The 25456-nt window shown below is 50.3% G+C and overlaps 1 long non-coding RNA gene across 1 annotated transcript; it reads right to left on the bottom strand.

The window, feature by feature from the left end:
* Positions 1 to 12319: 12319 nt before the first annotated feature.
* On the bottom strand, positions 12320 to 23706 carry LOC119960548. Its single transcript, XR_005459440.1, has 2 exons — positions 23477 to 23706; positions 12320 to 12824 (listed from the first exon to the last, which is right to left on the bottom strand). It is a non-coding gene; the product is annotated as an uncharacterized LOC119960548 (long non-coding RNA).
* Between the last annotated feature and the right edge of the window lie 1750 nt (positions 23707 to 25456).

Here is a 25456-nt window from a genome sequence, read left to right as displayed (position 1 = left end):
AATTCTGTACAGGGGAAAGACACACTCAATTCTGTACAGGAGAAAGACCCACTCAATTCTGTACAGGGGAAAGACACACTCAAATCTGTCCAGGGGAAAGACAGACACAATTCTGTACAGGAGAAAGACCCACTCAATTCTGTACAGGGGAAAGACAGACGCAATTCTGTACAGGATAAAGACACACTCAATTCTGTACAGGAGAAAGACACACTCAATTCTGTACAGGAGAAAGACAGACACAATTCTGTACAGGAGAAAGACCCACTCAATTCTGTACAGGGGAAAGACACACTCAATTCTGTACAGGGGAAAGACAGACACAATTCTGTACAGGATAAAGAAAAACTCAATTCTGTACAGGAGAAAGACCCACTCAAATCTGTCCAGGGGAAAGACAGACACAATTCTGTACAGGAGAAAGACCCACTCAATTCTGTACAGGGGAAAGACACACTCAATTCTGTACAGGGGAAAGACAGACACAATTCTGTACAGGATAAAGAAAAACTCAATTCTGTACAGGAGAAAGACCCACTCAAATCTGTACAGGAGAAAGACAGACACAATTCTGTACAGGATAAAGAAAAACTCAATTCTGTACAGGGTAAAGACCCACTCAAATCTGTACAGGGGAAAGACAGACACAATTCTGTACAGGGTAAAGACACTCAAATCTGTACAGGGGAAAGACACTCAAATCTGGTACAGGGGAAAGACACACTCAATTCTGTACAGGGGAAAGACACGTTCAAATCTGTACAGGGGAAAGACAGACACAATTCTGTACAGGGGAAAGCCAGAGTCAAATCCATTTATTGTGGTCGACTGCAGGGCTAAGTTCTAGATTATTAAAGCCTAACTTTTGTATAGCAGCTCGTCTCTCGTGCAATTGATGTTTCATCAATGCCATGGCGCGCCGGTCATGAGGATACGGCCGCACGGTCACTGACCCACCCGTGAGGAGGACGTAGTTTACTGGCCGTTGGATGCAGAAAGTGACCAGGGGTTAGGCTGCCCGCGTGTCAGCAGCGCGACCAGGCCACCGGGACACACAGGTATCCCGTGGCAGGCGGCTGCCGAAGGTGTCGACTAACCTCCGTCTAACATGTCCCGTTTCTCTGCCCCCACCACCCTTCTGTAAGTTAGCACGATGTCTGAGAACAGAACGGCTATGTTCTGCGCAGTGGTTGGGGCCGCTGTACTGCATTTGGAGATGCAGCAGCATCCACACCCACAACCCGCAGTGGCTGCAGGGCCAGCTGCAGCAGCAGAGGGAAGGGCCGAGGAGTTGCCAGTCGTCGAGCAGCATGGGGGGGAGGAGGAGGGAGGAGGAGGGGGAGGAGGAGGAGGAGGAGGAGGGGGAGGGGGAGGAGGGGGAGGGGGAGGAGGAGGAGGGGGAGGGGGAGGAGGAGGGGGAGGAGGAGGGGGAGGAGGAGGAGGGGGAGGAGGAGGAAGAGGAGAGAGTGAGGGTGCAGCCACGGCGCCAGAGGCGACGACCAAAGCCGAGGGTGTACCGTGTCCGGGTCTCTTTCCTAACAATGACGGACATCACCTGCAGGAGGAGACTCCGGCTGAGTAGGCAGACGGTGATACATATCTGTCACCTCGTGGTGCACCTCGCCCCACGTGGAACGGGGGGAGGACACGCGATCCCGGTTGCCATCAAGGTGACGGTCGCTCTTAACTTCTATGCTACCGGCTCCTTCCAGTCTCCGAGCGGGGACGTCTCCGGGATCTCCCAGTCATCGGTGCATCCGGGATGTGACCGACGCCCTCTATGCCATCGCCGATCGCTACATCACCTTTCCCGAGGACCAAGCAAGTCAAGACTCACGAGCTCGTGGATTTGCCAGCGTGGCCGGGATACCGAGGGTTCAGGGGGCAATCGACTGTGTTCACGTCCCCATGCGCCCGCCTGCAGGGGACAGGGACGTGTTCACAAACAGGAGGGGGACATACTCCATGAATATCCAGGTGGTATGCGACCCCCACATGAGGATCATGAACGTCTGTGCAAGGTTCCCAGGGAGTGTGCATGACTCCTACATACTGGCGCAGTCGTACATCCCTGCGATGTTTGAGGGACGTCCCCCCCGGCTGAGGGGCTGGTTGCTAGGCGACAGGGGTTATCCGCTGAGGTCTTGGCTGATGACGCCTATACGGAGGCCTCAGACCAATGCGGAAACCCGATACAACGAGGCCCATGCAGCAACCAGGGGTGTGGTGGAGCGCTGCCTTGGCCTCCTGAAGATGAGATTCAGGTGCCTGGACCGCTCCGGAGGGGCCCTGCAGTACCAGCCCGACAGGGTCGCTCGCATTGTTGTGGTCTGCTGTGCGCTGCACAACATCGCGATGCAGAGGGGAGATGGCCTGCTGCAGGAGGCGGAGGGAGAAGCCAGTGGCAGTGGTGCCAGCACAGAGGAGGAGGAGGAGGAGGAGAGGAGGAGGAGGAGGAGGAGGAGGAGGAGGAGGAGAGGAGGAGGAGGAGGAGGAGGAGGAGGAGGGAGAGGAGGAGGAGGAGAGGAGGAGGAGGAGGAGGAGGAGGAGGGGAGAGGGAGGAGGAGGAGGAGGAGGAGGAGGAGGAGGAGGAGGAGAGGGAGGAGGAGGAGGAGGAGGAGGGGAGAGGGAGAGAGAGGAGGAGGAGGAGGAGAGGGAGTAGGAGGAGGAGGAGGAGGAGGAGGAGGAGGAGGAGGAGGAGAGGGAGGAGGAGGAGGAGGAGAGGAGGAGGAGGAGGAGGAGGAGGAGGAGGAGGGAGAGGGAGGAGGAGGAGGAGGAGAAGGAGGAGGAGGAGGAGGAGGGGGAGAGGAGGAGGAGGAGGAGGAGGAGGAGGAGGAGGAGGAGAGGGAGGAGGAGGAGGAGGAGGGGGAGAGGGAGGAGGAGGAGGAGGAGGAGGAGGAGGAGGAGGAGAGGAGGAGGAGGAGGAGGAGGGGGAGAGGGAGGAGGAGGAGGGGGAGAGGGAGGAGCAGGAGGAGGAGGAGGAGGAGGAGGAGGAGGAGGAGGAGGAGGAGGAGGAGGCTGGCGGAGTGGCGGGCGCAGCACGCAGACACGGCCCAGGTGCTGGTGATGTCCAGGAGGCGGCACGACAGACCCGGCGAGGACGGCGGGCACGCGACGCCCTGGTGGCAGCACGGTTCACGCATCGCATGTGACGTCCCCGCTGAACACCAAACCACCATCTGCATCGCTAGTCGTGCAGAGGGTCAACACACAACTGCCACCACCACACCCCCCCCCCCCTCTCAGTGTACACTGCTCCACTTCGACATCACCCTTATCACTGGGTCCAGACGGTATGGCACAACATTGATGGCTGTGCCAGCGGGTGTGATCAGTGCCATGTGGAATGATGACAGCCCGCTCTGCGATGAGCTGTCAGCTCAGAATCGTTAGAGAGAGTCTGACCCATGGCAATAGCTGAACCATCCACCTTGGTGGCCGCTGAGATCGTCACGGACACTCCATCACGTGCCCGCGTGGGCTAGCTGTGGGAGGGGGTAGGGGGGAAGGGACTGCACACCCGGCACCGAAGTTTCACCGCTCGTCAACCCCAGCGACACTCGGTCACCATCACGATTCCTGTGGCTGTGGAACAATCACACGGTATTACAAGTAAGGTGGAACAGTGCGTTTAATGTTAATAATTATTTACAGGTGCCCTATCCCCTACAACTAAACTGTGCCCTTCACCCGTGCCAACTTACTCAGTGTCTATCTTAGTTGCCTTACGGGCCCTACCACTACGTCTAAGTGATTCCCCAGATGATACAGCAGGAGTGGAGGAGGATTGCTGCGAATCGCCCCCCTCGACTCGTTTCTCCTTGGCCAAGCGTTTCCTGGGGCGACCCGGCCTTGATGGGCCAGGCTGCTCTGCGGGCGTCTCGGGTGACATTGTGCCACCCTGCTCTGCCTGCTGCCCACCCGATGCACCAGGGATGGGACGGGGGGAGGCCGAGAATTCCGGGACGTCCCGTGATGGAGTTAATGGGACGGGCCCCGAAACCTCCTCCTCCCTCGGGGAGCCCGGTGGCCCCCGGGCCTCACTTTGGGACAGAGGTGCGAGCGGGGAGGTGCCCCGTCGCCCCACCGACACCTGGCGCTGCCAGTCCTGGAGGCCTGCAACGGTATCCACCAGGATCCGAAGGTTTGCAGACACGGAGTCCAGGGAGTTAGACATTCCCGCGAGGGACTGTGCGATCTCATCCTGTGAGTGCACGACGCCATCCAGCACATGTGTCAGGCGGTTGATGCTCTCGGCGACTGACTGCTGCGACTGGGCCATGGCCTGGTGAGACTGGGCCATGGCCTGGTGAGACTGGGCCATGGCGTGCTGTGTCTGGGCCATGGCGTGCTGCGACTGGGCCATGACCTGCAGGGCGCCGGCAATGTCGTGTTGGCTCTGGCACATTGCTGCCTGTGAGAGGGCAACCCTGTCCAGGGCCAAGGATGACGCGTGCACATTAACCCCAACGCCTTGCAGAACCTGACCCATTGCCTCCACCGCGGATGCCACCCGTGCGGTGTCGGCCTGGGTCACTGCCAAGAGCGGCACCACTCCCTGCTCGTGGACGCGGATCGACTCCTCTAACAGCGTCTGCAGAGTCTGGAAGGCAGCCCTCATCCCGTCATTGTTTCCCTGGGTTTCCTGAGGCATCGGCTGTGCGGGTGGGTTGAGAAACTCCAGGAACTCGGAAAACGTCTGGGAGCCAGCTGGATGCTGGGCCTGGCCTCCGCCAGTCCGGGCCCTCGGCTGCTCCGACCTCCACCTGCTGTACCTGCTCAGCTGTGATGTGCGACCCAGACTGTGACCCAGGAGCCTCATCACTAAATAGGCCGGCCGGGGTGAGTGTCTGTGGGATGGTGGATGGTGTGGGAGATAGCAGAGCCGCAAGCTCAAGGTTGTCTGTATTTAACGCCTCCTCTATGGTGTGGGGCCGCTCAGAGTCCGGAGGGTTATCGCTGGCCATTTCTGTGGCTTGTGGTATCGCCACCCTCTGGGCGTCCTGCTCCGCAGGTTGGGTTGGGGAGGATGGGACCCCCCGCTGATGGGGCACCCTCTGTCGTTCGGCCCCGGGTGAGGTGGGGGCAGATGCCTGTGTCCGTCTGCAGCCAGACGGCCCTGGTCGTTCGGCATCACGTCCTAGGGAAGAGAATGAGACGGGTTATTTAGATTTGATCGGCAGGCCGCTGGACGGTCCTAGTGGGCAGCGTGTGAAGGGACAGAGGATGGGGGAGGTGTCCCAGTGGGCAGGGTGGTGAAGGGACAGAGGATGGGGGAGGTGTCCCAGTGGGCAGGGTGTGAAGGGACAGAGGATGGGGGAGGTGTCCCAGTGGGCAGGGTGTGAAGGGACAGAGGATGGGGGAGGTGTCCCAGTGGGCAGGGTGTGTGAAGGGACAGATGATGGGGGAGGTGTCCCAGTGGGCAGGGTGTGTGAAGAGACAGAGGATGGGGGAGGTGTCCCAGTGGACAGGGTGTGTGAAGGGACAGAGGATGGGGGAGGTATCCCAGTGGGCAGGGTGTGAAGGGACAGAGGATGGGGGAGGTGTCCCAGTGGGCAGGGTGTGAAGGGACAGAGGATGGGGGAGGTGTCCCAGTGGGCAGGGTGTGAAGGGACAGAGGATGGGGGAGGTGTCCCAGTGGGCAGGGTGTGAAGGGACAGAGGATGGGGGAGGTGTCCCAGTGGGCAGGGTGTGAAGGGACAGAGGATGGGGGAGGTGTCCCAGTGGGCAGGGTGTGAAGGGACAGAGGATGGGGGAGGTGTCCCAGTGGGCAGGGTGTGTGAAGGGACAGAGGATGGGGGAGGTGTCCCAGTGGGCAGGGTGTGGACAGAGGATGGGGGAGGGTGGTTGGGGGGGGGGGGGGTTTGCCATGCAGGGTTGTCTCACTTGTTGCAGCTTCGCCAACCTCGCTTTGCGCGATCTCCCGGGTGGCAGATCCCCCAACAAGGTCCAGTGCCCTCTGCTCAAACGTGGTGAGGGGGTGCAGAATGGGCGAACCCCCTCCAGTCTTGTTCCGCTCACTGGTGTTGTGAGCGGACTTGTCCTGTTGGGGGAGGGGGCACAGGTAGATCATTACAATACGGCAGGGATCAGCAGGCCGTTCAGATACTGGCACAGTTTGGGGGTCAAGGTGTAACAAGACCATTGCATCTCTCCAGGGGGGCCAGAGCGCTGGGTCTGTGACTACTTAGAGAACCACCCTCAACTCACTCTGCCCCAATCCCCGATGCCCTCTACGTGGGAGGATGATGCCCCTCCTCTGCTCGATTGAATCCAGCAGCGTCACGACGTCAGCCTCCAAGAATCACGGTGCTGCTCTCCTTGGCTCCGACATCTTGGCCTACAGTTTCTGTGCCCACCCGCACCTTTTTACGGTGTCGGGCGGTGTCACGTGGGCGTGTTCGTGTCGTCGCCGCGTTCCGGAGTCATCGCGCACGTGATTTACGCGGCCCCATTCCTAGCCCGTTTCCTGGACGTGAATACGTCGGAAACGGGGCCGTGTCGGGTCGGGTCGTTTTCACGGCCGACTTTGCGATTTTCCGCGGGTGCGGAGAATCTCGCCCGCCTCCCGATGGGAGAATTGCACCCAAGGTAGATTTTGTCATTGTGTTATCCTTATATACCTGTAAAGGTATAGCTAGGGTGCAGAGGAAGTGCATTTTAGTTCATCTTTTCTTGTTTAGTAAATGTGTTATTTTCTTGTTGAAAGTTTATCAGCTGACCCCTCTGACCTCAGTAGTCACGCTCCATGTATGTAAATAGAAAAATAGAAGTTATTACCTATGGAGCAGGTACCACCCTAACACCTGAATTGTCCAGCCGTAACCTCAGCTGGCATCATTACTCTTGCCACTGATATATGTTTGCAAGTTGACCCAACCTGTTGGCTGCATTATAAATTGACCAGCGAGGGTGCAGAGGAGATTGACCAGGATGTTCCCTGGGCGGCAGTATTTCAGCGATGAAGAGAGGCTGGTTAGGCTGAGGTTGTTCTCCTGACAGAGATGGGGGAAACTCTTCCTGCTGGTAAAAGGATCAAGGACAAGAGGGCACAAATTTAGTGATTTTCAAAAGAAGCAAATGTGATGTGAGAAAAAATCTATTTCACACAAGGAGTGGGTTAGAATCTGGAATGTACTGTCAGGAAGTGTGGTGGAGGCAGGTTCAATCATTGATTATTGAACTCCCTGTTGGACTGTGACTTTAATAAGGACACGGGGAGTCCACAGCGACGGACATAAAGTAACGTAGTTTTATTTTCAACAGAATATATACACTGCCTGGTAGATCCCGACTGTGTTCCTGTTCTGTTGGCACCTTACTGGCTGACCATTTATACCGAGGTGAGTATAGATTCCCTGTTCCCAGTGCGGGAGCCCGTTCTCCGCAAGGACCTTGGGGGAGATAATCATTCCTACACTGTCGGCCCATGTGGGATATTGCTCCATCTTAAACCCTTTTTAAAATATCCTATACATGTATTGTCTCAATGCAAAAATCCTCCCTCCCACCCTCCCCTCCCACAGAAGGCCATTTGCCTGTTTTGACTTAAGGTTGCAATCTCTCTCAGCTAAAGTACAGCATTCGACACATTCTCCCTCTCTTTAGATCTGGTGAAGAATCGGCAGACTTGAAATGTTTGCAATGATATGTATAATCTGAGGAGAGTAAATGGTTAACAAGATGATGTTCATGTATATCAACACTAGATGGCATCAGTGAGTAGTCTTAGAAAAGACTGTGCCTCTAAGAATTCTGGGAGAAGCTGAGAGAGATGGATAGTGTGAGGTTGACTTAGAGTGTAGGTTGTATTAGGGAGAGGTAACTGATTACTGTAACATAGATTCAATACAATTATTTTTTTCCTGTTTATCAGTGGAGTGTGCAAACCATTTCACGTAGTGTTAAATAAACTAGCGTTGGTTTAAATATATAACCTAATGTTCTTTGTAAACACTACGACTTTGGCTATCTTGGAGAACAAGACAAGGAACATTACATGGTACCAGGTAATTACCGAAGTAATTTAGGTAAAATTAGTTAGGATCTAAGAAGAAAGAAAATCAGCCCGTGTTGAGACTTTGATGGCAAGACTGCTTCCAGACCTGTTACATCAACTCACCCAGACAAGTCCAGACCTCATGGAGAAACTGCAGACTCTGAAACAGTTCCGGACTTCTGGTAAAATTGATGTCAATTCAAAAATATTCCTGGAGGAATTTCAACTGTCCCTCTCTGCCTCAGATGTAGAAACTGCTGGTGATAACAGAAAACTTCTGTTATTTCTAACAATGGCTGGACCGCAGGCTATTGAACGATATAACTCCTTCCAACTTTCCATGGAAGATGAAAAAAATAAATTTAATGTACTTATTGAAAAATGTGATCTTCATTGCTCAAATTATTGAAACTTATGAGCAATTTGTCTTTAAAACAAGACAGCAGAAAGATGGAGGATCCGTGAATTGCTTCATTACTGATTTCAGATTAAAGTCACAAAACTGCAATTTCTCAATTTTGTCAGATTCGATGGTCAGGAATCAAATCGATCTTGGCATCAAAATATGGGAAACTCAGAGAACATTTATTAAGGCAGAAAAAATTAAAATTGGAAGATGGAATTGAAACGTGTAGAGCAAATGAAATATCCAAGAATCAATATTCAGAAACGCTGATAAATGAAATGAAAATGAAATGAAAATCGCTTATTGTCACGAGTAGGCTTCAAATGAAGTTACTGTGAAAAGTAAGACTGTGTGAAAACGCATCTTGGGGCTGACTGCGCTGGATCTGTGGCGCAGTTGAGAAACAAGCACATTTCAGACAGCAACCATATTGCGCATGTTCATTGTCGTTCTGCACATGCACACAACGCAATTTGGACAAAGACCGTTCTGCGCATGTGCGCAACTAATTTGCACATGACAAAAGCAATGTCCTGACACGTGGACATGGTGGACATGCCCACCCACATAACAAATGGCAACACATGGAAATATTTGGTCCAAAGATAGCAAACTGAATCACTTTGCTGTTCAATGCTGAACTGCATTAAAAGGGACACACTTTAAAACTTCAAATTTACTGAAGAAACAAACAAATGTTCAGTGTTTTTTTTTTATAAATTTAGATTAGCCAATTATTTTTTCCAATTAAGGGGCAATTTAGCGTGGCCAATCCACCTACTCTGCACATTTTTGGGTTGTGGGGGCGAAACCCACCCAGACACGGGGAGAACGTGCAAACTCCACACGGACAGTGACCCAGAGCCGGGATCGAACCTGGGACCTCAGCGCCGTGAGGCGGTTGTGCCTAAAATGTTCAGTGTTAATACAAATGTGGAAACCTCTAAATTGGGTAAGCCTAATGTTAATATAGATGCTTATTGTCTTCAAGGTTATTTCTTTGTCGGAATTGTGGAGAAGTACCAGACAACTGGAAAGAACACTTCCTATCCACAGATGCTGCATCCCACAGAATTGATGAACACGGGATACGAATCGAACACTCCATTACAAGTCAATGGTTCTGAGATGGTGTTCAAACTGGACACTGCAACATCTGCAAATGTAATCAATACTTTTGATTTGTCACAACTTTGTCACATTCCCAAGATTCAGAAAACTGACTGTCAGTTACGTGACTACAATGGTAACACGTTTACTTCTTTAGGATCAAACTATCTCTCAGTGACTACAACGATACTGTGATACTCTTGCAGTTTGAGATTGTTGAGGCTAGAATTCATCACTGTCAGATGCACAAGACAGTCAAGACTTACACCTTGTGAAACAAATCCACAGCACAGACACACCTCTTCCACCTGTGCAAGAAGGTATTGGAAATATCCTCACTAGATTTTCTCAGGTATTTGAAAGTATGGGTACTCTTCCTTACCAATACAAAAATCAACAAAAGGTGAATGCTAAACCAGTGGTACTTCCTCCAAGAAGATTTCCTGCTCCATTACGTGACCATCTCAAGCAAGAACTGGGATCCATGCAGCACCTTGGGATCATTGCCAAGATCACAGAACCGACAGATTGGGTCAGCTCGATGATTAAAGACCCAATGGTGACCTCAATATTTGTACTGATCCGAAGGATCAGAATATGAACATCAGACATGAATACTATCCAATCTGGCAGCACGGTGGGGCAGTGGGTTAGCCCTGCTGCCTCACGGCGCTGAGGTCCCAGGTTCGATCCCGGCTCTGGGTCACTGTCCGTGTGGAGTTTGCACATTCTCTCCGTGTTTGCGTGGGTTTCGCCCCCACAACCCAAAGGTGTGCAGGATAGGTGGAATGGCCATGCTAAATTGCCCCTTACTTGGAAAAAATGAATTTGGTACTCTAAATTTATTTTTAAAAAATGGTTACTATCCAATACCAAAAGGTGAAGAAATAACGAGTGAGTTGGCTAATGCCAAGATATTCTCTAAACTAGATGCCTCCAGAGGTTTTTGGCAAATGCAACTGGATGCCACACGCAAAGAACTGTGTACATTGAACACACCATTTTAACTGCTTTAACAGAATGCCATTTGGCAGAATCTCAGCATCTGAGATATTTCATCGTGCCATGGAACAGATGACAGACGGCATAGATGGAGTTTGTGTGTATGGTGAATGACATTATCATCTGGTCATCTACTTCTGAAGAACACAATGCCAGACTCCGGCCAGTGCTGCAGAGAATACACCAATACGGATTGAAGGTAAATTGGGCCAAGTGTAACTTTGGTGCCTCAACGTTACAATTTCTGGATGACCAAATATCAGAATATAGTGTGCAACAAGATAATGGTAAGATTGTTGCTATGCCGAAGATGTCCATCCCAGAAGATAAAAAAAACAGTTCTGAGATTCCTTGATGTAGTGAATTTCTTAGGAAAATTCATCGTCAACCTTGCTTCTTGAACAACTGCCTTGTGCAACCTCATTAAGAAGAACACATTCTTCCCATGGACTGCAGACCACACAAAAGAATGGTCAGATCTCAAGTCAGCATTGACTATCGCACCTGTCCTTTCCTTCTTTGACCCTGGGTGAGAAACGAAGATTTCCACAGATGCGAGTCAGAATGGGATTGGGGTAGTTGTCCTTCAGAAGAATGATGATGCTTTTTGGACAGCCACAGCGCACACATCCAGATCTCTGACGACCACGAGCAATGTTATGCTCAGATCGAGAAAGAGTGTTTAGGCTTGATCACAGGAATACCGAAATATGTGTGTGGACTTCCGATGTTCATGGTTCAAACAGATCACTGACCATTTGTTCATATCATAACGAAAGATTTAAATGATATGACTCCAAACTGTAACAAATAATCATTAAATGAAAAAGGTACGACGTTAAACTGGTGTGCACTCCAGGTAAGGATCTTATCATTGCCAATGCATTATCTCGTGCTTCAGAAGCAGATATACAACAACTTGAGATAGTTCAACTAATAGAAGCTCAAACGGAACTTCAAGCTAAATCGCTGGCTTTTAAAGCAGACCAAGCAGGCCAGCAGCGCGGTTCGATTCCCATACCAGCCTCCCCGGACAGGCGCCGGAATGTGGCGACTAGGGGCTTTTCACAGTAACTTCATCGAAGCCTACTCGTGACAATAAGCAATTTTCATTTCATTTCAAAAGATGCAATGTTACAACGAGTAATTAGCCATATGCAACATGTTTGGCCGAAAGGAATCTGTTTGAATTTCAGAAATATTGAATCTGATCTCACTGCCGTCGATGGATTTCTACTTTGTCTCGATCATCCTGTTAATCCGAAGACACTGAGGCACATTATCCTCCAGAAGGTTCATGAAGGTCATTTAGGTATTGAAAAGTGTAAACGCCAAACGGGGCAAGCAGTATATTGGCCTGGAATAAATACTGACACAGCCAATATTGTGCTAGAACATGAGACATGCCAGTGAAATCAGTCAACACTGAGTCAAGAGAAACTTACAACTCACCATCGCAAGAAGACTCCGTGGTCGAAAGTTGGTATTGATCCTTTTCATTTTCATGGTCGTGATTTTGTCTTGATCATTGACTATTTTTCAAACTATCCGGACATCATGAAATTGTCTGATTCGACTTCGAAATCCGTGATCAAAGCGGTTGAAGACATATTTGCATGTCATGGAATACCTTGCAGAGTCAGACACACAATTGTCCTTGCTTTGATTTGAATGATTGGACAGAGTTTGCTCGTAACTATAATTTCACTCACATCACATCTAATCCTCGTTATCTGGAATCTGAAGGCAAGGTTGAAAAATGCGTTTGCATTGTGAAACAACTTTTCAAGAAAGCGCTTGACTCTGTCTCAGATATGTTCTTAGCTTTATTGAATTATAGGGCTTATCTCCTACTCAGTTGTTAATGAACAGATTGTTGCGTACAATTCTTCCATGTTTACAACTAGCTGATCCTGCTCTTGAGCAAGTCATAGAGAAAAGGCAGCATCAGAAGCAGCTTCAGGAGAAATACTACAATGAATATGCAAAATCGATGGAACCACTTGATCCAGCGAATCTAGTGAGAGTTCAGATTCCCACTGGAGGATGGGCTGATCTAGCTAAGGGCATCCGCCAAGCATTAGTGCATTGTTCAAACGGCTGATGGTTCTGTTCTTAGGAGAAATCGATGTGCTCTTCTGAAAGTCAAACCTTCTCATACGTTATTTCCATATCTTCAGTTTGATGATAATTTATTACACAGTACATCAGCATCTTACAAGCAACAGGATGATTTCCAAAAGTTGTTGGACAAATCTACAATTCAATTGACTGGATTGAGGAGATCATCCAGAATCAGAAAGAAACCTGAAAGATTGAATTTGTAAAGAAACACAAATGAACGTTTTAACAAATTTTGACTGACTTGTTAACTTTTGGCACTCATGTCAATGTATCATGTAACAATGTTACTTATATTTTCCTGTTTGTAGTGTAAAACGTCTAAAGATAAAAGGGGGATGTAATGGTATGTATAATCTGAGGAGAGTGGAGGGTTAACAAGATGATGTTCATGTTTATCAACACGAGAAATCATCACTGAGTAGTCTTATAAAAAGCTGCTTCTCTAGGCATTCTGGGAGAAGTTGATGGAGAAGCTGATGAAGAAGGATAGTGTGATGTTGAGTTAGAGTATAAGGAATATTAGAGTGAGATAATTAGCCAGCACGGTGGTGCAGTGGGTTAGCACAGCTGCTTGACGGTGCCGAGGTCCCAGGTTCGGTCCCGGCTCTGGGTCACTATCCGTGTGGAGTTTGCACATTCTCCCCGTGTTTGCATGGGTTTCGCCCCCACAACCCAAAGATGTGCAGACTAGGTAGATTGGCCACACTAAATTGCCCCTTAATTGGAAAAATTGAATTGGGTGCTCTAAACCTAAAAAAAATGATAGAGATGATTAATTACTGTAACATAGATTCAATACCGTTATTTTGTTAGCTGTGTGCGAACTATTTCAAGTACTGTAAAACAAACGAGCTTTGCTTTCAATATATAGCTCAATGTTCTTTGCAAACACTATGACTTTGGTTATCTTGGAGGATAATGCAAGGAACATTATAATGTTAACTTTGTTTTCTCTCCCTCCAGGTGCTGCTAGAACAGTTGTATTATTCCAGCTGTTCCTGTGAAGGAATGTACTGTTTGATTTATTCAGCCAACCATTGGGATGTTTGAAAAAGATGTTCTTGATACCCCAGTAATGAGATGGGAGAAACTGCTTTAAACAGAGATTGGTGGGAATGTGGATCTTGGTGTTTGAAGATTGGGTGGGGTCAAATAGTGCAAGTTCATTGAAAGGAGGCAGGAATTTGAGGATCGGTTAAGGGGCATGGGAGAGAGGTAATGAACACCATAAAGCAGCATAAACTGTTGAGCAAAATGACCTATTTATATCTGTAATTATCTTCTGCAGCGTTTTCAATGAACTACCTTCCAATATCCTTCCAACATAATTGTCAGATGTGGTGAAGGTTACTGATAATTCCACAATGTTCAGCATCTTTTGCGACTCCTCAGATACTGAAACAGTCCACATGCAAATGCAGCAAGACCTGGGCAATAGCCAGTAACTTCCTCCAACCCTACACACCTCCCTATCACAGTAACACCCCCAACCCCTCACCAGTTTCTACAACACACAACCCCATAAACTCTCTCAGCCCACACAACCTTCCCCATCTCTGTAAATACTACCAGGCGGAACAACGCACCCTATCGCTGTAACCTCCTCCAGATCTATATCTCTCCCTGTCCTTGTAACATTGTCCAACACCTACAACAGTCCCTATCGCTGTAACCTCCTCCAGATCTATAACACTCCCTGTCCCTGTAACATCCTCCAACACCTACAACAGTCCCTATCGCTGTAACCACCTCCAGATCTATAACACTCCCTGTCCCTGTAACAACCTCCAACACCTACAACAGCCCCCCTATCGCTGTAACCTCCTCCAGTTCTATAACCCTCCCTGTCCTTGTAACATCCTCCAACACCTACAACAGTCCGCCTATCGCTGTAGCCTCCTCCAGTTCTATAACTCTCCCTGTCCTTGTAACATCCTCCAACACCTACAACAGCCCCCCTATCGCTGTAACCTCCTCCAGATCTATAACACTCCCTGTCCTTGTAACATCCTCCAACACCTACAACAGTCCCTATCGCTGTAACCACCTCCAGTTCTATAACTCTCCCTGTCCCTGTAACATCCTCCAACACCTACAACAGTCCCTATCGCTGTAACCACCTCCAGTTCTATAACACTCCCTGTCCTTGTAACATCCTCCAACACCTACAACAGTCCCTATCGCTGTAACCTCCTCCAGTTCTATAACACTCCCTGTCCTTGTAACATCCTCCAACACCTACAACAGCCCCCCTATCGCTGTAACCTCCTCCAGATCTATAACCCTCCCTGTCCCTGTAACATCCTCCAACACCTACAACAGTCCCTATCGCTGTAACCTCCTCCAGATCTATAACACTCCCTGTCCCTGTAACATCCTCCAACACCTACAACAGTCCCTATCGCTGTAACCTCCTCCAGATCTATAACCCTCCCTGTCCCTGTAACATCCTCCAACACCTACAACAGTCCCTATCGCTGTAACCTCCTCCAGATCTATAACACTCCCTGTCCTTGTAACATCCTCCAACACCTACAACAGTCCCTATCGCTGTAACCTCCTCCAGATCTATAACCCTCCCTGTCCCTGTAACATCCTCCAACACCTACAACAGTCCCTATCGCTGTAACCTCCTCCAGTTCTATAACACTCCCTGTCCCTGTAACATCCTCCAACACCTACAACAGTCCCTATCGCTGTAACCTCCTCCAGATCTATAACACTCCCTGTCCTTGTAACATCCTCCAACACCTACAACAGTCCCTATCGCTGTAACCTCCTCCAGTTCTATAACACTCCCTGTCCTTGTAACATCCTCCAACACCTACAACAGTCCCTATCGCTGTAACCTCCTCCAGATCTATAACACTCCCTGTCCTTGTAACATCCTCCAACACCTACAACAGTCCCTATCGCTGTAACCTCCTCCAGATCTATAACCCTCCCTGTCCCTATAACATCCTCCAACACCTACAACAGTCCCTATCGCTGTAACCTCCTCCAGTTCTATAACACTCCCTGTCCTTGTAACATCCTCCAACACCTACAACAGCCCCTATCGCTGTAACCTCCTCCAGATCTATAACCCTCCCTGTCCCTGTAACATCCTCCAACACCTACAACAGTTCCTATCTTTGTAACGTCCTCCATTCCCTGCAACCCTTCCTCGCTTTGTTACACCCCCAGCCACTACATCCCTTCCTACCTCTATAGCATTCTCCATCCTTCTCACCCTCCCTATCTCTGTAACCTCCTCCAGCCCCTTAACCCTCCCTATCTCTGTAACCTCCTCCATCCCCTTAACCCTCCCTATCTCTGTAACCTCCTCCAGCCCCTTAACCCTCCCTATCTCAGTAACCTCCTCCATCCCCTTAACCCTCCCTATCTCTGTAACCTCCTCCATCCCCTTAACCCTCCCTATTTCTGTAACCTCCTCCATCCCCTTAACCCTCCCTATCTCTGTAACCTCCTCCATCCCCTTAACCCTCCCAATCTCTGCTACCTCCTCCATCCCCTTAACCCTCCCTATCTCTGTAACCTCCTCCATACCCTTAACCCTCCCTACCTCAGTAACCTCCTCCATCCCCTTAACCCTCCCTATCTCTGTAACCTCCTCCATTCCCTAAACCCTCCCTATCTCTGTAACCTCCTCCATACACTTAACCCTCCCTACCTCTGTAAACTCTATCTCCTTAACCCTCCCTATCTCTGTAACCTCCTCCACCCCCTTAACCCTCCCTATGTAACCTCCTACATCCCATTAACCCTTCCTATCTCTGTAACCTCCTCCATTCCCTTAACCCTCCCTATCTCTGTAACCTCCTCCAGCCCCTTAACCCTCCCTATCTCTGTAACCTCCTCCATCCCCGTAACCCTCCCTATCTCTGTAACCTCCTCCATCCCCTTAACCCTCCCTATCTCTGTAACCTCCTCCAACCCCTTAACCCTCCCTATCTCTGTAACCTCCTCCATCCCCTTAACCCTCCCTATCCCTGTAACCTCCTCCATCCCCTTAACCCTCCCTATCTCTGTAACATCCTACATCCCCTTAACCCTCCCTATCTCTGTAACCTCCTCCAACCCCTTAACCCTCCCTATCTCAGTAACCTCCTCCATCCCCTTAACCCTCCCTATCTCTGTAACCTCCTCCATCCCCTTAACCCTCCCTATCTCTGTAACCTCCTTCATCCCCTTAACCCTCCCTATCTCTGTAACCTCCTCCATCCCCTTAACCCTCCCAATCTCTGCTACCTCCTCCATCCCCTTAACCCTCCCTATCTCTGTAACCTCCTCCATACCCTTAACCCTCCCTACCTCAGTAACCTCCTCCATCCCCTTAACCCTCCCTATCTCTGTAACCTCCTCCATTCCCTAAACCCTCCCTATCTCTGTAACCTCCTCCATACACTTAACCCTCCCTACCTCTGTAAACTCTATCTCCTTAACCCTCCCTATCTCTGTAACCTCCTCCACCCCCTTAACCCTCCCTATGTAACCTCCTACATCCCATTAACCCTTCCTATCTCTGTAACCTCCTCCATTCCCTTAACCCTCCCTATCTCTGTAACCTCCTCCAGCCCCTTAACCCTCCCTATCTCTGTAACCTCCTCCATCCCCGTAACCCTCCCTATCTCTGTAACCTCCTCCATCCCCTTAACCCTCCCTATCTCTGTAACCTCCTCCAACCCCTTAACCCTCCCTATCTCTGTAACCTCCTCCATCCCCTTAACCCTCCCTATCCCTGTAACCTCCTCCATCCCCTTAACCCTCCCTATCTCTGTAACATCCTACATCCCATTAACCCTTCCTATCTCTGTAACCTCCTCCATTCCCTTAACCCTCCCTATCTCTGTAACCTCCTCCAGCCTCTTAACCCTCCCTATCTCTGTAACCTCCTCCATTCCCTTAACCCTCCCTATCTCTGTAACCTCCTACATCCCATTAACCCTTCCTATCTCTGTAACCTCCTCCATTCCCTTAACCCTCCCTATCTCTGTAACCTCCTCCAGCCTCTTAACCCTCCCTATCCCTGTAACCTCCTCCATTCCCTTAACCCTCCCTATCCCTGTAACCTCCTCCAACCCCTTAACCCTCCCATCTCTGTAACCTCCTCCATCCCCTTAACCCTCCCTATCTCTGTAACCTCCTCCAACCCCTTAACCCTCCCTATCTCTGAAACCTCCTCCATCCCCTTAACCCTCCCTATCTCTGTAACCTCCTCCAGCCCCTTAACCCTCCCTATCTCTGTAACCTCCTCCATCCCCTTAACCCTCCCTGTCTCTGCTACCTCCTCCATCCCCTTAACCCTCCCTATCTCTGTAACCTCCTCCATCCCCTTAACCCTCCCTATCTCTGTAACCTCCTCCATCCCCTTAACCCTCCCTATCTCTGTAACCTCCTCCATCCCCTTAACCCTCCCTATCTCTGTAACCTCCTCCATCCCCTTAACCCTCCCTATCTCTGTAACCTCCTCCATCCCCTTAACCCTCCCTATCTCTGCTACTTCCTCCATTCCCTTAACCCTCCCAATCTCTGCTACCTCCTCCATCCCCTTAACCCTCCCTATCTCTGTAACCCCCTCCATCCCCTTAACCCTCCCTATCTCTGTAACCCCCTCCATCCCCTTAACCCTCCCTATCTCTGTAACCCCCTCCATCCCCTTAACCCTCCCTATCTCTGCTACCTCCTCCATCCCCGTAACCCTCCCTATCTCTGTAACCTCCTCCATCCCCTTAACCCTCCCTATCTCTGTAACCTCCTCCATCACCTTAACCCTCCCTATCTCTGTAACCCCCTCCATCCCCTTAACCCTCCCTATCTCTGTAACCCCCTCCAACCCCTTAACCCTCCCTATCTCTGTAACCTCCTCCATCCCCTTAACCCTCCCTATCTCTGTAACCTCCTCCATCCCCTTAACCCTCCCTATCTCTGTAACCCCCTCCAACCCCTTAACCCTCCCTATCTCTGTAACCTCCTCCATCCCCTTAACCCTCCCTATCCCTGTAACCTCCTCCATTCCCTTAACCCTCCCTATCTCTGTAACCCCCTCCATCCCCTTAACCCTCCCTGTCTCTGCTACCTCCTCCATCCCCTTAACCCTCCCTATCTCTGTAACCTCCTCCATCCCCTTAACCCTCCCTGTCTCTGCTACCTCCTCCATCCCCTTAACCCTCCCTATCTCTGTAACCTCCTCCATCCCCTTAACCCTCCCTATCTCTGTAACCTCCTCCATCCCCTTAACCCTCCCTATCTCTGTAACCTCCTCCATCCCCTTAACCCTCCCTATCTCTGTAACCCCCTCCATCCCCTTAACCCTCCCTATCTCTGTAACCCCCTCCATCCCCTTAACCCTCCCTATCTCTGCTACCTCCTCCATCCCCGTAACCCTCCCTATCTCTGTAACCTCCTCCATCCCCTTAACCCTCCCTATCTCTGTAACCTCCTCCATCACCTTAACCCTCCCTATCTCTGTAACCCCCTCCATCCCCTTAACCCTCCCTATCTCTGTAACCCCCTCCAACCCCTTAACCCTCCCTATCTCTGTAACCTCCTCCATCCCCTTAACCCTCCCTATCTCTGTAACCTCCTCCATCCCCTTAACCCTCCCTATCTCTGTAACCCCCTCCAACCCCTTAACCCTCCCTATCTCTGTAACCTCCTCCATCCCCTTAACCCTCCCTATCCCTGTAACCTCCTCCATTCCCTTAACCCTCCCTATCTCTGTAACCCCCTCCATCCCCTTAACCCTCCCTGTCTCTGCTACCTCCTCCATCCCCTTAACCCTCCCTATCTCTGTAACCTCCTCCATCCCCTTAACCCTCCTGTCTCTGCTACCTCCTCCATCCCCTTAACCCTCCCTATCTCTGTAACCTCCTCCATCCCCTTAACCCTCCCTATCTCTGTAACCTCCTCCATCCCCTTAACCCTCCCTATCTCTGTAACCTCCTCCATCCCCTTAACCCTCCCTATCTCTGTAACCTCCTCCAGCCCCTTAACCCTCCCTATCTCTGTAACCTCCTCCATCCCCTTAACCCTCCCTATCTCTGTAACCCTGTCAGACCTGCTGTTGTAGACACAGCGCTCACGTGGCTCGTCCAGTTCAGTTTCTGGCCAACTGTAATCCACATGGGGATGGTGGGAAATTCAACATCAGAAATGACATTGAATATCAAGGGCTGATGGTTAGATTCTAGCTTGTTGCCGATTGTGGGGCAGCACGGTAGCATGGTGGTTAGCATCAATGCTTCACAGCTCCAGGGTCCCAGGTTCGATTCCCGGCTGGGTCACTGTCTGTGCGGAGTCTGCACGTCCTCCCCGTGTGTGCGTGGGTTTCCTCCGGGTGCTCCGGTTTCCTCCCACAGTCCAAAGATGTGCGGGTTAGGTGGATTGGCCATGCTAAATTGCCCGTAGTGTCCTAAAAGTAAGGTTAAGGGGTTGGGTTGTTGGGTAACGGGTATAGGGTGGATACGTGGGTTTGAGTAGGGTGATCATTGCTCGGCACAACATTGAGGGCCGAAGGGCCTGTTCTGTGCTGTACTGTTCTATGTTCTATGTCATTTCCTGGCACTTTGAATCAAGCCATCATGAGGTCAGGAGCTGAGTGACCTGGGCAGAACTCAAACTGAGCTTCTGTGACCAAGTTATTGTGAAGCAAGTGTTGTGTAGATGCCGTGACAATCCGTGCCACGTGGTTGTCGGGAACGGCACTTTGCGGCCGTTTCCACGACCGTTGAGAGCAGGTGTGTTGGAGTTCGTGAAAACGGCCGTAAAGTCCTGGGAAATCGGCCCATCGGCCGGGGAGAATCGCTGCTCGACATAAAAAAACGGCGAGCAGCGATTCGTGTCGTGGGGCGGCCGTGGGGGGGGGGGGGGGGGGGTGAGAATAGCGGGTGGTCGGGAAAAATGTCGGGAAGGCCCTCCCGCTATTCTCCGACCCGTCGTGGGGTGCGGAGAATCGCGCCCTTGGCATCTGTGATGCTGGGGACCTCTGGAGGAGGCAGAGAGAGAGATCCACTTCTGGCTGCTCTTCAGTCTTTTCATTTGCACTGAGGTTCTGGGCTCCTGATCATTGAGGGTGCGGATATTTGTGACACCTCCTCCTCTTGTGAGTTGTTTAATTGTGATATGAAAATGAAAATCGCTTATTGTCACGAGTAGGCTTCAATGAAGTTACTGTGAAAAGCCCCTAGTCGCCACATTCCGGCGCCTGTCCGGGGAGGCTGTTACGATAATCGAACCGTGCTGCTGGCCTGCTTGGTCTGCTTTAAAAGCCAGCGATTTAGCCGAATGAGCTAAACCAGCCCCTGGTTGTCCACCACCATTCATGACTGAATGTGGCAGGACTATGGAGCTAAGATCTGATCCGCTGGTTGTATAATGGCTTACTTCTATCTATCACTTGCTACTTATGCTGCTTGACACGCATGTTCCTGTGTTGTAGCTTCATCGGGGTGACACCTGACTGTTAGGTATGCCTGATGTTGCTCCTGGCATGCTCTCCTACACTCTTCATTGAAGCAGGATTGATCCCCTGGCTTGATGGTAATGGTAGAGTTGAGGAAATGCTGGGCCATGCGATTCCAGATTGCAGTTGAGTACAATTCTGCTGCTGCTGACGGCCTACATTGCATCATGCTTGTCAAGGCTTGAGTTGTTGAATGAGTTTGAATTCAATCTCATTTAGCATGTTGGCCGTGCCACCCAATACGATGGATGTATGGTCAATGTGGAGGGGTTTTTTGTCTCCACAAGGACTGTATGGTGGACACTCCTACCAATACTATAATGTACAGATCCCTCTGCAGCAGGCAGGTGGATGAAGATGATGTCAAGTTATTTTTCCCCATGGAGTAAATGTAAATCCACTGCCTACTCTCCATGTTGCCCTTTATAAATATAAACCTCGTCTATTTGCCACTGCCCTATCCCCATTGGCTTGAGTTATCAATTTGACCCTGAAGTCCGGAATTTCTTCACTAAACCTCTCAGCTTCTCTCTCCTGCTTTCTAATACTCTTTGGAAACTGGCCCTCCATCCAAGATGTTGGCCACATATCTCAATATTAGTCATGGTGCCAGTCAACCTTGTGTTTTACTGCCACTCGATTTGAAAACTAGTATTCTGTGGCTTGTTCATGTTTGGTTGCTATGGAGAGATACAGGTAGGGGAGGCCTGAGGAGCCTCAGGTGGCAGGACACGGATTTGGGAGCTGTGTCAAGGTTCCGGGTCAACTCTGAAGCCCAGTGCTGCCGAGAGTCACCGCAAAATGGTCCCTGCTTCCCCAAGAAATGAATAAGGACAGATCAGATCAGCTAAATTAGCATCCTCTGCAAGTCAGAGGGTGGGGAATCTAAATATTCAAAATATTCAGGGGAAAACGTTCAAAATCATGAGGGGGCTGGACTGAGCCGATAGGGAGAAGGTGGGCCCACTCGGAAAAGGATGGACAATGGGAGGACACAGGTTGAATGTGATTTGGAAAAGAAGCAAATGTAATGTTGGGAAAAGCTTTTTGACATTGCCCTTGTGATGCCAAGGGTATAGGCCAAGTGCTGGAAAATGGGATGGGAATAGCCAGGTGATTATTTTTGGCCGACTCAGACAGTAGGGGCTGAAAAGCCTTTACTGGGCTGTAGATCTCTATGACTCTATGAGTCTATAATGAGTGGTTCGGGTCTGGTAGGCATTGCCTGGAAGTGTGGTGAAGCCAGGTTTCATCGAGATATTCAAAGGAGCATCAGATGGTTACTTGAGTAGAAACTGTGCAGGGATGAGAAGGGAAAGGCAGGAGAATTACACTAAGTTCGGCTGCTCGTTTGGAGAGCCGGCGGGGACATGGTGAGCTGAATGATCACCTTCTGCGCTGTAACAGTTCTGTGATTCTGTGAAAAGGAGGGATGGACAGAGATCAACTATTCACACTGGTCAGAACATCAAGGCCGAGTAAACCTAGCCTAAAGAAATAGAGACAGAACACCCCAGGCGTGAACATAAGACACATTTCTGTCTGTAAAGTGGGTTGGAATTTTAGAATTCACTTCTCCGATAAATCATCCAGCAAGTAAAAGAATAAAAATAATAATAAGAAGCATCTCAGTGAATCTTTGTGCCTTGGACCCAGTCAATAGCTAATTTTAAACCACAGGTCCCAAAAAGGCTAAGGTAAGGAGTCAGGGCCCAGATTAGCCATGCTCTTGTTGAGTAGAGAAGGTCACAGTGGGTTACTCCTCTCCCTCTGTCCGTGGGACACTCAGGTCTGCAGTGGGTAGATGTTTGAGCTGTTTGCCTGCTCCCTGTCAGGCAATGGGTTAACAGAAGCTGCTGCACACAAAGTATGTGCCAGACTCCGAGCTGGTAAACAGGGACTCAGCTGGCAAGTGAGAATGGCATCTTCAAACAGCCTAATGAGACCGGGACTCGGGGGAGCCAGCAAATCCCTTGCTCACTCAGTGACAAACAAGGAGCTTGTACTGAGATACATTGCAGTAAAATGTATTTTAAACAAATACTATTGGCTTTTTTCTTTATTCTTCTAAAATGTGAAGGTTGATTTAGTGACCACTGGTTTGCCAAAGACCTATGCTGTCTGTACATCATTTTTGAGTGGTTGATTGTATAAATCGATCCCTGGCTGGGCCACTACAGATGATGTGCATGAACTAACCACAGGCTCAATGGCAGTTGCTGCATGTCGGCCCAGACAAGGGTTTCAGTGTGCAGGAGTCCCTTCTCCGAGGGATAGCCAATGCCTTTGGCAAACTGATAGACGCATATGGATCCCTATTATTGGTACCAACCAACAAAATGAGCCAATCTATTAAAATTAAGTTACGTACCACAGCAAAATAGGATTTGAACTTGCAGGTTCTGGATTATATGTCAGGTACATTCCAAGTCGATCACACGCTTGATTGTACAGCTCTGTAAGAATATACTCCCCTCTGCACAGAATCAAGGGATGGAAGGATGGTAACTCCATAGTCTCTCGTCGTCCCTATCGTGATAAAGAATGAATCCCACAGCCCGACTCTGTACCAATAATTCTGTATCAGACCCTAACTCCTGCCCCGCTTTCTAAACAACTCTCTCTCTCTATCTCCCTCCACCCTCTCTCTCTCTCTCTCTCTCCCTCCACCCTCTCTCTCTCTCTCCCTCTCTCTCTCTCTCTCTCTCCCTCTCTCTCTCTCTCTCTCCCTCCACCATCTCTTTCTCCCTCTCTCTCTCCCTCCACCCTCTTTGTCTCTCACTCTCTCTCCACCCTCTCTTTGTCTCTCTCTCTCACCCTCCACCCTCTCTTTGTCTCTCTCTCTCTCCCTCCACCCTCTGTTTGTCTCTCTCTCTATCTCTCCACCCCCTCTTTGTCTCTCTCTCTCTCACTCAACCCTCTCGTTGTCTCTCTCTCCCTCTCTCTCTCCACCCCCTCTTTCTCTCGATCTCACTCTGTCTCTCCCTCAACCCTCTTTGTCTCTCTCTCTCTCCATCCACCCTCTCTTTGTCTCTCACTCTCTCTCCACCCTCTCTTTGTCTCTCTCTCTCACCCTCCACCCACTCTTTGTCTCTCTCTCTCTCCCTCCACCCTCTGTTTGTCTCTCTCTCTATCTCTCCACCCCCTCTTTGTCTCTCTCTCTCTCTCCGCCCACCCTCTCTTTGTCTCTCTCTCTCTCTCTCTCCCTCCACCCTCTCTTTCTCTCTCATTCTCTCTCCCTCCACCCTCTCTTTGTCCCTCTCTCTCCCTCCACCCTCTCTTTCTCTCTCTCTCTCCCGCCACCCTCTCTTTGTCTCTCTCTCTCCCTCCACCCTCTCTTTGTCTCTCTCTCTCTCTCTCTCCCTCCACCCTCTCTTTGTCCCTCTCTCTCTCCCTCCACCCTCTCTTTGTTTCTCCCTCTCCCTCCCTCCACCCTCTCTTTGTCTCACTCTCTCTCTCCACCCTCTTTTTGTCTCTCTCTCTCTCCCTCCACCCTCTCTTTGTCTCTCTCTCTCTCCCTCCACCCTCTCTTTATCTCTCTCTCTCTCTCCCTCCACCAACTCTTTGTCTCTCTCTCTCTCCCTCCACCAACTCTTTCTCTCTCTCTCTCACCCTCCACCCTCTCTTTGTCTCTCTCTCTTTCCACCATCTCTTTGTTTCTCTCTCTCTCCCTCCACCACTGTTTGTCTCTCTCTCTCTCCCTCTCCCTCCATACTCAAGTTGTCTCTCTCGCTCTCCCTCCACCCTCTCTTTGTCTCTCTCTCTCCCACCACCCTCTCATTCTCTCTCTCTCTCTCCCTCCACCCTCTTTGTCTCTCCCTCCCTCCACCCTCTCTTTCTCTCTCATTCTCTCTCCCTCCACCCTCTCATTGTCTCTCTCTCTCTCTCCACCCTCTCTTTGTCTCTCTCTCCCTCCACCCTCTCTCTCTATCTCTCTCTCTCCCTCACTCTTTCTCCACCCTCTCTTTGTCTCTCTCTCTCTCCCTCCACTCTCTCTCTCTCTCTCTCTCCCTCCACCCTCTCTTTCTCTCTCTCTCTCTCCCACCACCCTCTCTTTGTCTCTCTCTCTCCCTCCACCCTTTCTTTGTCTCTCTCTCTCTCTCTCCCTCAACCCTCTCTTTGTCTCTCTCTCCCTCCACCCTCTCTTTGTCCCTCTCTCTCCCTCCACCCTCTCTTTCTCTCTCTCTCTCCCACCACCCTCTCTTTGTCTCTCTCTCTCCCTCCACCCTCTCTTTGTCTCTCTCTCTCTCCCTCCACCCTCTCTTTGTCTCTCTCTCTCTCCACCCTCTCTTTGTCTCTCTCTCTCCCTCCCTCCACCCTATCTTTGTCTCACTCTCTCTCTATCTCTGTC

Source organism: Scyliorhinus canicula, unplaced genomic scaffold (assembly GCF_902713615.1).
Source record: "Scyliorhinus canicula unplaced genomic scaffold, sScyCan1.1, whole genome shotgun sequence".
NCBI classification, from domain to species: domain Eukaryota; kingdom Metazoa; phylum Chordata; class Chondrichthyes; order Carcharhiniformes; family Scyliorhinidae; genus Scyliorhinus; species Scyliorhinus canicula.
Note: the sequence above shows the minus strand (reverse complement) of the source record. Positions and strands in the feature narration are given on the sequence as shown.